The following is a 12156-nucleotide window of genomic DNA, read 5'->3' as shown; positions in this document are numbered from 1 at the left end:
CCATCTATCCATTCAGTCTATTCATTCAGTCCATTCAGCCAAACAATCCATCCATCCATCCATCCATTCAGTCTATTCATTCAGTCCATTCAGCCAAACAATCCATCCATCCATCCTATTCATTCAGTCTATTCATTCAGTCCATTCAGCCAAACAATCCATCCATCCATCCATTCAGTCCATCCAGCTAAACAATACACTCAGCCATCCATCCATCCATCCATCCAGCCCAACAATCGATCCATCCATCCATCCATCCATCTAGTATATCAATCCATCCATTCAGTCCATCCAGCCCAGCAATCCATCCATTTATCCATTTATCAATCCATTCATCCATCCATCCATCCATAAATAACCTCCATTCACCTTGCCTATTACTACTATCTACATCTATCCACAGTGCCCTCAGGATCGACTCAGGATCACTGAAAACAATTACACACAGTTCATTTCCTCATCTTTAGTTAGATCTATCCAGCAGACCCAAGCTGATACAGTGCTCCCATTTTACATTGCTTTTCACTCTTCTTCCATAGTGTCTGTTATTTAACTTCAGAAAACAGCACAGACAATGCTGCGGTCACTATGAGGTCGATCCAAGGGCTTTCTGAGGCCCGGCTGGTGTTTTAGTTTGTTTTGAATGCAGTTAGTGTTTTTGAATATCGAAAATCCAGACCAGATGTATGACATGTAAGACAATTTGGTAAACTTTTAAAACCCAAAATATTGTAATTAATGGAACCCCCAGATATATACTGTGTACACGCAACCCCATGCTGTGTGTGAGAAAGTTTCACAGAGATTGAAGAAAATTCCAGTTCACAGCACGTTTTAGATTTAATTTACAAGTACAACATGCCATGTTCCAGTCATCTTACATTTTATTGAACGCATAATATTTGTCGTTCAAACCCTAATGGCAAAGCCGTGTTTATGCGCCCTTTGAAGGGAATGTCAACCGTCTGAACTGCCTCCGTCTCCTGCTGTGGCGTTGCTTTTCTTCCAGTGGCAATAACAAGGAGAGTAAAAATGAAGAATATTTATTGTAGGTCAGGGCATTATGGCTCCCATGCTAAAGCTATGCTTGGTGGGATCCAGACAAAGCTAACTCCACCTGTATCTGGCCCTGTTTGCAATGAAAACACCCCTTCCTAACCCCCCGGAGAGGTGAGGGACGCCTGCCCTTTGTCTCCAGCGAGTGGAGGAAACAAAAATAAATGAATAGGGAAGCGGTTACAGGACACTGGTCAAACATAAAGGACGCTTTCCAGAGAGTGACCAACTTCCACATTCATTATGTATAGGCTAGCTTCGTTTATGTACATGCCCTTTGCGCTTTCTCATGTCCTACAATTTTGATATAAAGGGTCAGTGTTTAAATCTGAGCTTTAATTGGAAGTTTACTGCCCATGCCTAACTTATTTCGTGTTGCACTGGAGGTACGTGGTTAATATTATAGATAAATTTGCCTCAGTCTGCTTTGTGGTGTTGTTTATTATGTCAAGGAGACTGTGTGGTTTCTGACATTGTATGATATGTGGTTATATGTAAAAATGGACAAAAGGTCATGCTAAAAAACAATCACAGATTTACATTAAGTCCATTCTTTTTCAGAGAGGGGGCGTGGCCTAATTAGAAGGTGGGGTTTTCTGCTAGTACCAACATGTTACTGTTGCTACCTTATTTATACATGCAATGATGTCACATATAGAGCAGAAACAAGGCTAATCTTATAGATATACTTGTATAGCATTGCTAACTAAAGTAAGCTTCAAACCGCAATCTCATCTTGGCTCATTGACTTCATTTCATTTAATGTAAAAAAAATAATGTCACCTTTGGCTTTTGTTTTTCTCTCACATGGTTTTTCTCCGTCTCAAACACCTAAGACGAGGTCCTCGGTGGCGTCGCTGAACCGTGCAGGTTTACGATTGTGTTTGTTGCCGTCCAACGCACAAAGCTGTGCAGGAGTGAGCAGGCCCTCGGTCAGTGGGAATGGCGCTAGAGAAGGACTCGTTTTACGATCGCTCTCAAGGCTGTAAAAGAACGAGAGAGGGAGATGCAAAACAGACCTAAGAAAAGTGAGTCCAGATGGGGGCAGGGGGAACGGGCCATGATGAGTCGAGATCAAAGCGCTCGGTTTAAGCTGGCTGCGGCTTCCTTCGCCAAAATCTTTGCCTTTCCTAACACAATGCATCTTCGCAAACACCAGGCCTTAGCAAACAACTCGCTCTCTGAGCTGTCTTTGTTTTCCGCCATGGAATCATACTGTATCCATTAGGAACATTCCTGTTCTTTTGACATGACACCTTGACACCAGGCTGTTGTAATCACTATTCTGTTACACCCTATGACCATTACGTGGTCTACCAATTTAACATATATATTATATATATATATATATATTATAGGTGTGAAGAAATCCAGTCATTAGCACATTTCTGTTTGTTTGCATTATTACCACTTCCCAGAATTGATATAATTTATTCCTTGTGCTGCTGGACATCATCCAGGACCAGACGAAATCTGGCATCCTGCTCACGAAGGCTTTGCTCCTCACCGATCTTAATATCCCTATAAATTAATGTAAATTAATGTACGTTTCAATGAAGGTACTGAACACTGAATACTTATATACTGTACATCCCTGAAGTCACAATAAGGAGCATTTTGAGCTCTTCACTATCTGCAAAGTGAACTGCAGAGAAAAGCAAAAAATATCAGCTACATGATGTCAGAGAAAAATTACATTTATTTCTCCCCTTGTAGTGAAATGAGGTGGAGCTCATTTCTGGCCCAGAAAAATTAAAAAAGCGGACCAAAACAAACTACCCAGATCCACCAAAATTTTAAACCACACATGGTGACAAATTAAAGGAAAAATCCAACAGCGTTCAAGCTTCTAGATCAGCTACAGGAAGGGGTGATGTAATGAAGCAGATTTTCCCATCACTATCATAATTTTTATTCCCTTTCATCCTACAACAATTTACCCACAGATAACAATATTTCATAATTAAAGAAGAATATGTTCTTTAGAATATTTTTATTAATTTATTTGATGTCTGTGAGGTAAGCTGTCACGTTCATTATAACAGCTATAAACATTCTATCAACATTTTGTGTTTATAATAAAGCAGATTGTTGTGTTACGGAGAAACAGGGAAAAGTGAACAATGCTTTGCTTACATGGCAGAAAATGTTCGATTATCAGGTGCAAATTATACATCCGTTACTTTAGACACTCTGCCTCATTGTACAAACAAGTCTCAGTAATATAAATTCTGACGACGTTATGATTTAACGGTTTAATTAAGTAAAAATGTTAGGACAGGTTTTCGCACAGAGGCTGAGCGACTAAAGAATTTCTTTAAATATAAATCATTACAGAATGTAAACATTAGGGGATAGACCAGTCCCCGAGAACAGTTACAGATAATTGGGACTGACATCTCTGACCTGTGTGTTATTGCTCTCTCAAGAGTTCACGCAATACACAATCTCAGAGTAACACATAGCGCAGAATCCTCGATGGACCAAAGCTCAAATCAGCCGCAGCTGTGTGAGGGTCGTGTTTAGCAGAACAGATTTCAGCATCGTGACGTGGCGCTCATTCACCACACGTTTGGTTATTATCACTCACTCACGGACACACTCTCATACACCTCGGTGTTATTAGCTTCACACACACACTCTTATCTGACAAGAAATGGGATTCTTATGGAAACATTTACACAAGCGGTCTGGTGTAAAAACGTTTTAGGTAAATGGCTGATTCAGCTGAATGATCTAATGAACCATAGCTAGATTGCTAGATTTTCAAATAATTTAAATATTTAATGCTTCATAATTCTTTGATGAAATTATGTTTAATCAGTGTTCGAATACTGTTTTTCCCAATGCTTGAGTGACCATAATGGTCACATTAGACTTTAAAAAATAAGGAGCAACAATGTTGTTTTGTTGTTGAGACACTAAAGGAATGAGGTCACTTCCAGGACATGATGTCATGCACTTAAAAAAAAAAGCACAGTTCTTATAGACATAGTCTACACTATATTGCCAAAAGTTTTGGGACGTCTGCCTTTACATGCACATGAATGTAATATGGAGGTGTCCCGCCCTTTACAGCTATAACTGTTTCAGCTCTTCTAGGAAGGCTTTCTACAAGGTTTAGGAGTGTGTTTATGGGATTTTTTGACCATTCCTCTAGAAGCACATTTGTGAGGTCAGGCACTGATGTTGGACGAGAAGGTCTGGCTCACAGTCTCCACTCTAATTCATCCCAAAGGTGTTCTATGGGGTTGAGGTCAGGACTCTGTGCAGGCCAGTCAAGTTCCTCCACACCAAACTCACTCATCCATGTCTTTATGGACCTTGCTTTGGTCACTGGTGTACAGTCATGTTGGAACAGGAAGGGGTCATCCCCAAACTGTTCCCACAAAGAGTATAAAATTGTCCAAAATGTCTTGGTATGAAGCTGAAGCATTAAGAGTTCCTTTCACTGCAACTAAGGGGCCGAGACCAACCCCTGAAAAACAACACCTGAATTCAGTGATTTGGAGGGGTGTCCCAATACTTTCAGCTATATAGTGTATATTGGGCATCAACTTTACAAGGATACAAAGATTTTTTTTGTTTAAATCAGATTAATTAATTCATCAGATCTTAATAATAAGTTGAAAGACTGATTAATTGTCATTGTTAAATACACTATATTGCCAAAAGTATTCGCTCACCCATCCAAATAATCAGAATCAGGTGTTCCAATCACTTCCATGGCCACAGGTGTATAAAATCAAGCACCTAGGCATGCAGACTGTTTTTACAAACATTTGTGAAAGAATGGGTCGCTCTCAGGAGCTCAGTGAATTCCAGCGTGGAACTGTGATAGGATGCCACCTGTGCAACAAATCCAGTCGTGAAATTTCCTCGCTCCTAAATATTCCACAGTCAACTGTCAGCTGCATTATAAGAACGTGGAAGTGTTTGGGAACGACAGCAACTCAGCCACGAAGTGGTAGGCCACGTAAACTGACGGAGCGGGGTCAGCGGATGCTGAGGTGCATAGTGCGAAGAGGTCGCCAACTTTCTGCAGAGTCAATCGCTACAGACCTTCTGGAAGAATGGTCAAAAATTCCCATAAACACACTCCTAAACCTTGTGGACAGCCTTCCCAGAAGAGTTGAAGCTGTTATAGCTGCAAAGGGTGGACCGACGTCATATTGAACCCTATGGATTAGGAATGGGATGTCACTTAAGTTCATATGCGAGTCAAGGCAGGTGAGCGAATACTTTTGGCAATATAGTGTATATAAAGTGAGGCTCTGCTCATCAACATGCAAAAAATGTTAGTTTCTAAGATAAATATCATGAGAAATCATATGATAAAATAAAATAATACTGACTGTCAAGTGGATGTTTTGCAATAAAATCTTAAATTAAGAAATAAAAAAGAACTGTTCTGGCAAAATCAAAGCCACCATGTTGTAGGAAAGACCTCTTTCACCATATACAGTATATACACATACATAAAACAGATTAAATGTATTTATTAAATGCTTTCTGACTTGAGGCTCCATATACTGAGTATAAAGTTTAATATGTTTTGAAATGTAAGCCTTTAAGTACAGTAAAACAGCATTTTCCCTCAGGGTAGGAAATTTTATATATATGTACATACACATATATATATATATATATATATATATATATATATATATATACATATATATAAATATATCTATATATATATATATATATATATATATGTACATACACATATATATATATATATATATATATATAATCGCCTAGACAGACTGTGGTAGCATTGTTGAATAAAGATGCTGGAGACACACACACACACACACACTCACACACACACACTGCTCTTTTAGTAAAGAACCTGGCAGGCTGCTGATTGAAGGTCATTTTTTGCTCTTCAGCAGGACACACGCAGGAAATCTGGGATTTCTTTTGGTTTGAGAAAGTAAACTGGGTTTTAACCACCCGGAGCTGGCAGAGGGCCTCAACCGCCACCGTCAATACACACAGCTCGCCTTTCACAGCGCTTTAGCGCCTACAGCTATTATAACCAAGCCCGAGAGCCACTGTGGGTCAGAATTTAATCCCTATGTGTCTTCAAGTTTACATTTGCTCACCATCAGAGGTTTGATGATTTGGGTTGAGCTACATACCTGTACAATATTGTTTATAGACCACAAAATCCACTGTTATTCTGCAGTCATGACTAAAACTACCATTGCGCAAATGCTAATTTCTCCAAATGGGTTTTTCTGAGTTTAGCTAAATGCTAGAGATTGTGATCTTTGTGGATCTGTCTTGTGTCAGAGAACAAGGATTTCTTTTTCAGAACCAAAGACTTTGATCATTTTTCCATTAAGGCCAAAATGATCTCTGATGAGCAGCTGATTCGCTGACTTCACTTCCTGTGCAGGTGACTCAAGAATTGTTTTGGCGAGCCTTCTCAGCTCCATCATTCTTTCTGAATCAGTAATGTGTGATCGTTAGGCTCAAACAGATGTCCATCTCCATCATCCCATCTCGGACCTCACCGCCATAACGCAGAGTGCTTAGAGATGCACTATACTGCCGAAAGTTTTGGGACACCCCTCCAAATCATTGAGTTCAGGTGTTGTTTTTCAGGGGTTGGGCTCGGCCCCTTAGTTCCAGTGAAAGGAACTCTTAATGCTTCAGCTTCATACCAAGACATTTTGGACAATTTCATGCTCTTTGTGGGAACAGTTTGGGGATGACCCCTTCCTGTTCCAACATGACTGTACACCAGTGACCAAAGCAAGGTCCATAAAGACATGGATGAGTGAGTTTGGTGTGGAGGAACTTGACTGGCCTGCACAGAGTCCTGACCTCAACCCGACAGAACACCTTTGGGATGAATTAGTGGGCGGGCGTTAAGTCTTTAAAAAGACTTTCTTTTCTTTTCTTTCTTTTTAATATTTTTTAAAATATTTTTATTACTAACATGAAAACACAGACAGACAGACAGACAGACAGACAGACAGACAGGGACGTCTGCCTTTACATGCACATGAATGTAATATGGAGTCGTCCCGCCCTTTGCAGCTATAACAGCTTCAACTCTTCTAGGAAGGCTTTCCACAAGGTTGAGGAGTGTGTTTATGGGAATTTTTGACCATTCCTCTAGAAGCACATTTGTGAGGTCAGGCACTGATGTTGGACGAGAAGACCTGGCTTACAGTCTCCACTCTAATTCATCCCAAAGGTGTTCTATGGGGTTGAGGTCAGGACTTGTCTTTATGGACCTTGCTTTACAAAATGTCTTGGTATGAAGCTGAAGCATTAAGAGTTCCTTTCACTGGAACTAAGGGGACGAGCCCAACCCCTGAAACACTACACCTGAATTCATGTGATTCAATGATTTGGAGGGGTGTCCCAAAACTTTTGGATAGATAGATAGATAGATAGATAGATAGATAGATAGATAGATAGATAGATAGATAGATAGATAGATAGATAGATAGATAGATAGAATGTATACAGCAAACATATTTAACATTTTAAGGAAATAAAATAAGAATAAAAGGTCAATTCAATTCCACAAATTTATACAGATTTAAGAACCTTCCACAGCACATTGCTTCCAAACTGCCTGCTTATTTTTAGGATGAAATCCATTCAATTCAAGTGACCAGTGATGTAGTCCAATAACAAATCGGACCAGAAACCACTAATAAATCTGTAAGTTATGAAAGATGTTAATTCGCTCTCTCGCCGCTCTTACATGAACGGATTTATCCCTGTGAAATATTCGGAATACTCCACAAGTCACCTGTTCGACAGGAAGTTGTTGCATCATCGGAATTTCCTGAGGATCATGGGAAGAAGAAAACTAAGACATTTCTCATTTTTGTTTATTTTCAGTGAAAGTAACTTAAGATTTTAATTTTATTTAAAATGATATGAACAGTGATGTTAGTTCATCATATTTTGTGTAGATGTTGAAGTTTTTGCTAAAAACGCAAGCAAATCTTTTCCTCTTGAAAGAAAATTGATGCCAAAAATATGGAATAAAGTTAATAATGTCAATTTTTCTTATATCTCTTGTTTTAGTTTGTGTCGTCGGTTGACCACCCAGATGCGAGAACTCTATTGTGTGTCCAGTCATCAAAACAGTTTGCACAAGACGTGCAAAAACATGTCAGCATGTTGGAGTGGTTAGAACTTTAAGGGTCAACCTATTGTCTGTTTTGTCCCCACAGAGATCCAGCACTCGAGATGTTTATCGCTGACCTAGACAATTTCCATTCTTCTGTCACAGTCCGTGAATTTAACTCACCTGGTTCTTAAGAGAATTGGATTTGTTGTAGGAGAAGGCCGTAAACATAGACCTCCCATTGTTTCACGGGTGGAGCTGACCCCATGTTTGTGGATAACGCCACCCCTGGACCTTAGCTCTGTTTACTTTCTTAATTGCTGCTTTATGTTTGTGTTTGTCATGCTTTTAAACCAGTCCATCTCCTGATTCCGAATGGCATGCTGATCCGATCGGCCAGGAATGTGAGCAGGCACGTAAGCGTTCGAGAAAAGCAGGCTTCGGCACACACCAAATGACCGCCATGTTTAAAGAAATCTGCATTTCTCAATGCAGGAACGAAGGAAAAAAGCAGGTAAGGGCTACACATGACTGCTCCTTCCCTAATCCGGAGTCATCTGTAACTCTTCAGGAGGGTTTTTACTTCTGGAGGAAATGATATGGAGAAGGGACAGACCTCAAACTGCGAGTAAACAGCTGCATGTAGGATCGACTTCCAGCTTGGGGACAGATTCATCTCGAACCCTTAATCCCACTCGCTGATCCTGTCACTGCTCTCCTATTTATAGACCAGACAGCCTTTCAAATGATTAAAACCTCTGCATTAACTACATAGATGCTTATTTAAAAAAAGAAAAAAAGACAAAAAAGGAAAGGAAAGATTGTTGAGAACAAAAATGTTTCTGATCTGGTGTAGTAGCACCTCAAAGTAATTTATCAAACCTGCTGGCTCAAACTGGTGGAAGATTTTATGTCATTTATGTATAACTCAGATAAACCTGAATGTCATAAGCCAAAGATGCTTCCCCGGTATGGCTTAACACATTAAACATCCATCAAATAAATAAATAGGTATCAAGATACACCGATCAGGCGTAACATAATGACCACTGACCGGGGAAGTGAATAAGACTGATGATCTCATCATGGCACCTGTTAGTGGGTGGGATATATTAGACAGCAGGTGAACATTTTGTCCTCAAAGTTGATGTTAGAAGTAGGAAAAATGGACAAGCGTAAGGATTTGAGCGAGTTTGATGAAGGGCCAGATTGTGATGTCTAGACCACTGGATCAGAGCATCTCCAAAACTGCAGCTCTTGTGGGGTGTTCCTGGTCAGCAGTGGTCAGTATCTATCAAAAGTGCTCCAAGGAAGGAAAAGTGGTGAGCCGGCGACAGGGTCATGGACGGTCAAGGCTCACTGATGCACGTGGGGAGAGATTAGAAGGCTGGCCCATGTGATCCGATCCAACAGACGAGCTACTGTTGCTGAAATTGCTGAAGTTAATTCTGGTTCTGATAGGAAGGTGTCAGAATGAGGGAACAAGACAATATTAGACAGGTGGTCATAATGTTATGCCTGGTCAGTGTATATAATAAGAAGCCTTTCTCCTTTAAAGAGGCCTTGTGTTTTAGCTAGCTCTAGTGCATAGACATTGTGCTTTGTTTTCATCTGTATAAAAAACCCGATCCTCCAGACACTCAGCGAGGTCCATGTGTCTGGTAATAATGTTCTCTTCTGTCCGTTATGGTTCTCAATGAAGATGCAGTTCAGGTGCTTTCCGTCTTCAGCGTGTGGGCAGTGGGGGCAGGAGCCGCCGTGTAAACGGTCTAACCGGAGAATAAAACAAAGATTATTGAACATGCCCGATTTCTTTCATGTTGTACAAACAGCAACAATAGTTACGTTGCTGATGTTGTGTACCTTTTGAGGTTCTAAAACTTTATTGTTATAAAAAGAGCAAACAAATTTCTACTTCAGTTGGCATAATCATCTGTGCCTCAGATTATAGATATGCTTATGGCTGGGTGATACGATTACAATGATATCAACTTCATGATTAATTATATCATGACACGCTTTTCTGAGACTTCTTCAGCAGTCTGAGCAACAGTAGCTTGTCTGTTGGATCGGATCACACGGGCCAGCCTTCGCTCCCCACGTGCATCAATGAGCCTTGACCGCACATGACCCTGTCACCGGTTCACCACTGTTCCTTCCTTGGACCACTTTTGATAGATACTGACCACTGCAGACTGGGAACACCCCACAAGAGCTGCAGTTTTGGAGATGCTCTGATCCAGTGGTCTAGACATCACAATCTGGCCCTTCATCAAACTCGCTCAAATCCTTACACTTGTCCATTTTTCCTGCTTCTAACATCAACTTTGAGGACAAAATGTTCACCTGCTGTCTAATATATCCCACCCACTAACAGGTGCCATGATGAGGAGATACTCAGTCTCATTCACTTCAGCTCTCAGTGGTCATAATGTTATGCCTGATTGGTGTATATTGGGTATCATTTATACATTTTAAATATTTTTGGTAACAATCACAAAAATTATGGAAGCAGATTTTAATGAATTGTTAAAATTGTAAAATGTATTTTTAGTTTTGAAATTTGGTAGAAATTGAATAAAAGTATCATCAAGCAAATTAACATGAATAAATAAGGCACTATTTGTTTTGTCTAGGTTTGTTAAGAAGCCTATACATTTTGAGGTATATCGTTTGTCACAGAAATGTCTTGAAATATTGTTATATGATATTTTTGTCATATCGTCCGTCCCTAATGCACACAAGATGATCCCTAATGTATAGTGTAGTGTAGTGATTATAGTGCAGTGCGCGAGCGCCACCTGTTGGTGATGTGTTGATTTACACTCCTGTGCTCCTGTTACACCAGTAGATGGCCTTACAACTTCACTTTTAATGTATCGGGTTTAAAAGATTGAACAACTACACAATTTTATGAGCATTTGAAAATTAATAAATCCTATTAAAATAAAAAAAATATATATAATAATATAAATATAAAACATGACAAATAAATATACACTTGAATGTTACATTTTGGTCTATCAGTGTCAAAACACTAAAATGAACAGGACAGGTTTGAAACCGATGCCAAGAAGCCTGTAAATAAAAATAAGCCTCCATAAAGGCTTGTATTGTTTGCTGTGCCATGTAGACGGCTTTATTCATTGTTAAAACATGTCACGTGACATTTCTCAAGCTCAAAACACAGGAAATATGATATAAAGTTACACTTAATTATTAAGAAAGAACAAAAAAAAAAAATTATCTGAAAAATTGAAAAGTCAGGATTCAGGCCCCAGCGAGGATCGAACTCGCGACCCCTGGTTTACAAGACCAGTGCTCTAACCACTGAGCTATGGAGCCATGCACTCAACTTGCTCAAACAAATATATAACCCCATAGCTTATAGCCCTAATAAATTAATTTTAAGCACCACTTTTACTGCTGATTTTTATTTTTAATATTTTACCGTTACCAGTTGCCTGCAATACCTAGCTGTGGCCACTAGATCTCGGAGTGGATCACAACGGAGTCGATTCTTCAACAAATCATTCCGGTCTAGTTTGCATGAAATAGTGATAGAGTATGAGATTTTACTGATTTTACACCTACCTCTTCTGTCACCGCAATGAGAATTATGCCTTAAATAGTTCAGGCGAATTAGTCGATATGCAAATTTTATTATGTGACTGAACACCAGTTATCTTCAACACCAGCTATCAGTATGAGAGTCGACTCCGCCTTAGAGTTGACTCCAAGAGTCGGTTCTTTATTCCCGGATCATCGAGTCTCGCCATGAGTTAAATTAGACTATAAATACTGACGTGTATAGACTAAATTCCACTCTAGTTTGCAAGAATACGAAGTAAGGTGCGCACTTGAATGTTGGTAAATTGCTCACCACATTTTTTGAGCAGGCTGTGCGTAGTTTAGAAACGGACTGCTGTGATCGGGACACCGGGAATCAAAATCGGAGTCGACTCCAACAGCCCTAGGTTTAACTACAAACAAGA

General features: G+C 39.7%; 1 non-coding gene across 1 annotated transcript; it reads right to left on the bottom strand.

Annotated features, from left to right (window-relative positions):
• Window positions 1-11433: 11433 nt before the first annotated feature.
• trnat-ugu (transfer RNA threonine (anticodon UGU)) lies at window positions 11434-11506 on the bottom strand. The gene has a single exon. It is a non-coding gene; the product is annotated as a tRNA-Thr (tRNA).
• Window positions 11507-12156: the final 650 nt, after the last annotated feature.

This window comes from Hemibagrus wyckioides, linkage group LG09 (assembly GCF_019097595.1).
Source record: "Hemibagrus wyckioides isolate EC202008001 linkage group LG09, SWU_Hwy_1.0, whole genome shotgun sequence".
Taxonomy (NCBI): domain Eukaryota; kingdom Metazoa; phylum Chordata; class Actinopteri; order Siluriformes; family Bagridae; genus Hemibagrus; species Hemibagrus wyckioides.
This window is presented reverse-complemented; position numbering and strand designations above follow the sequence as displayed.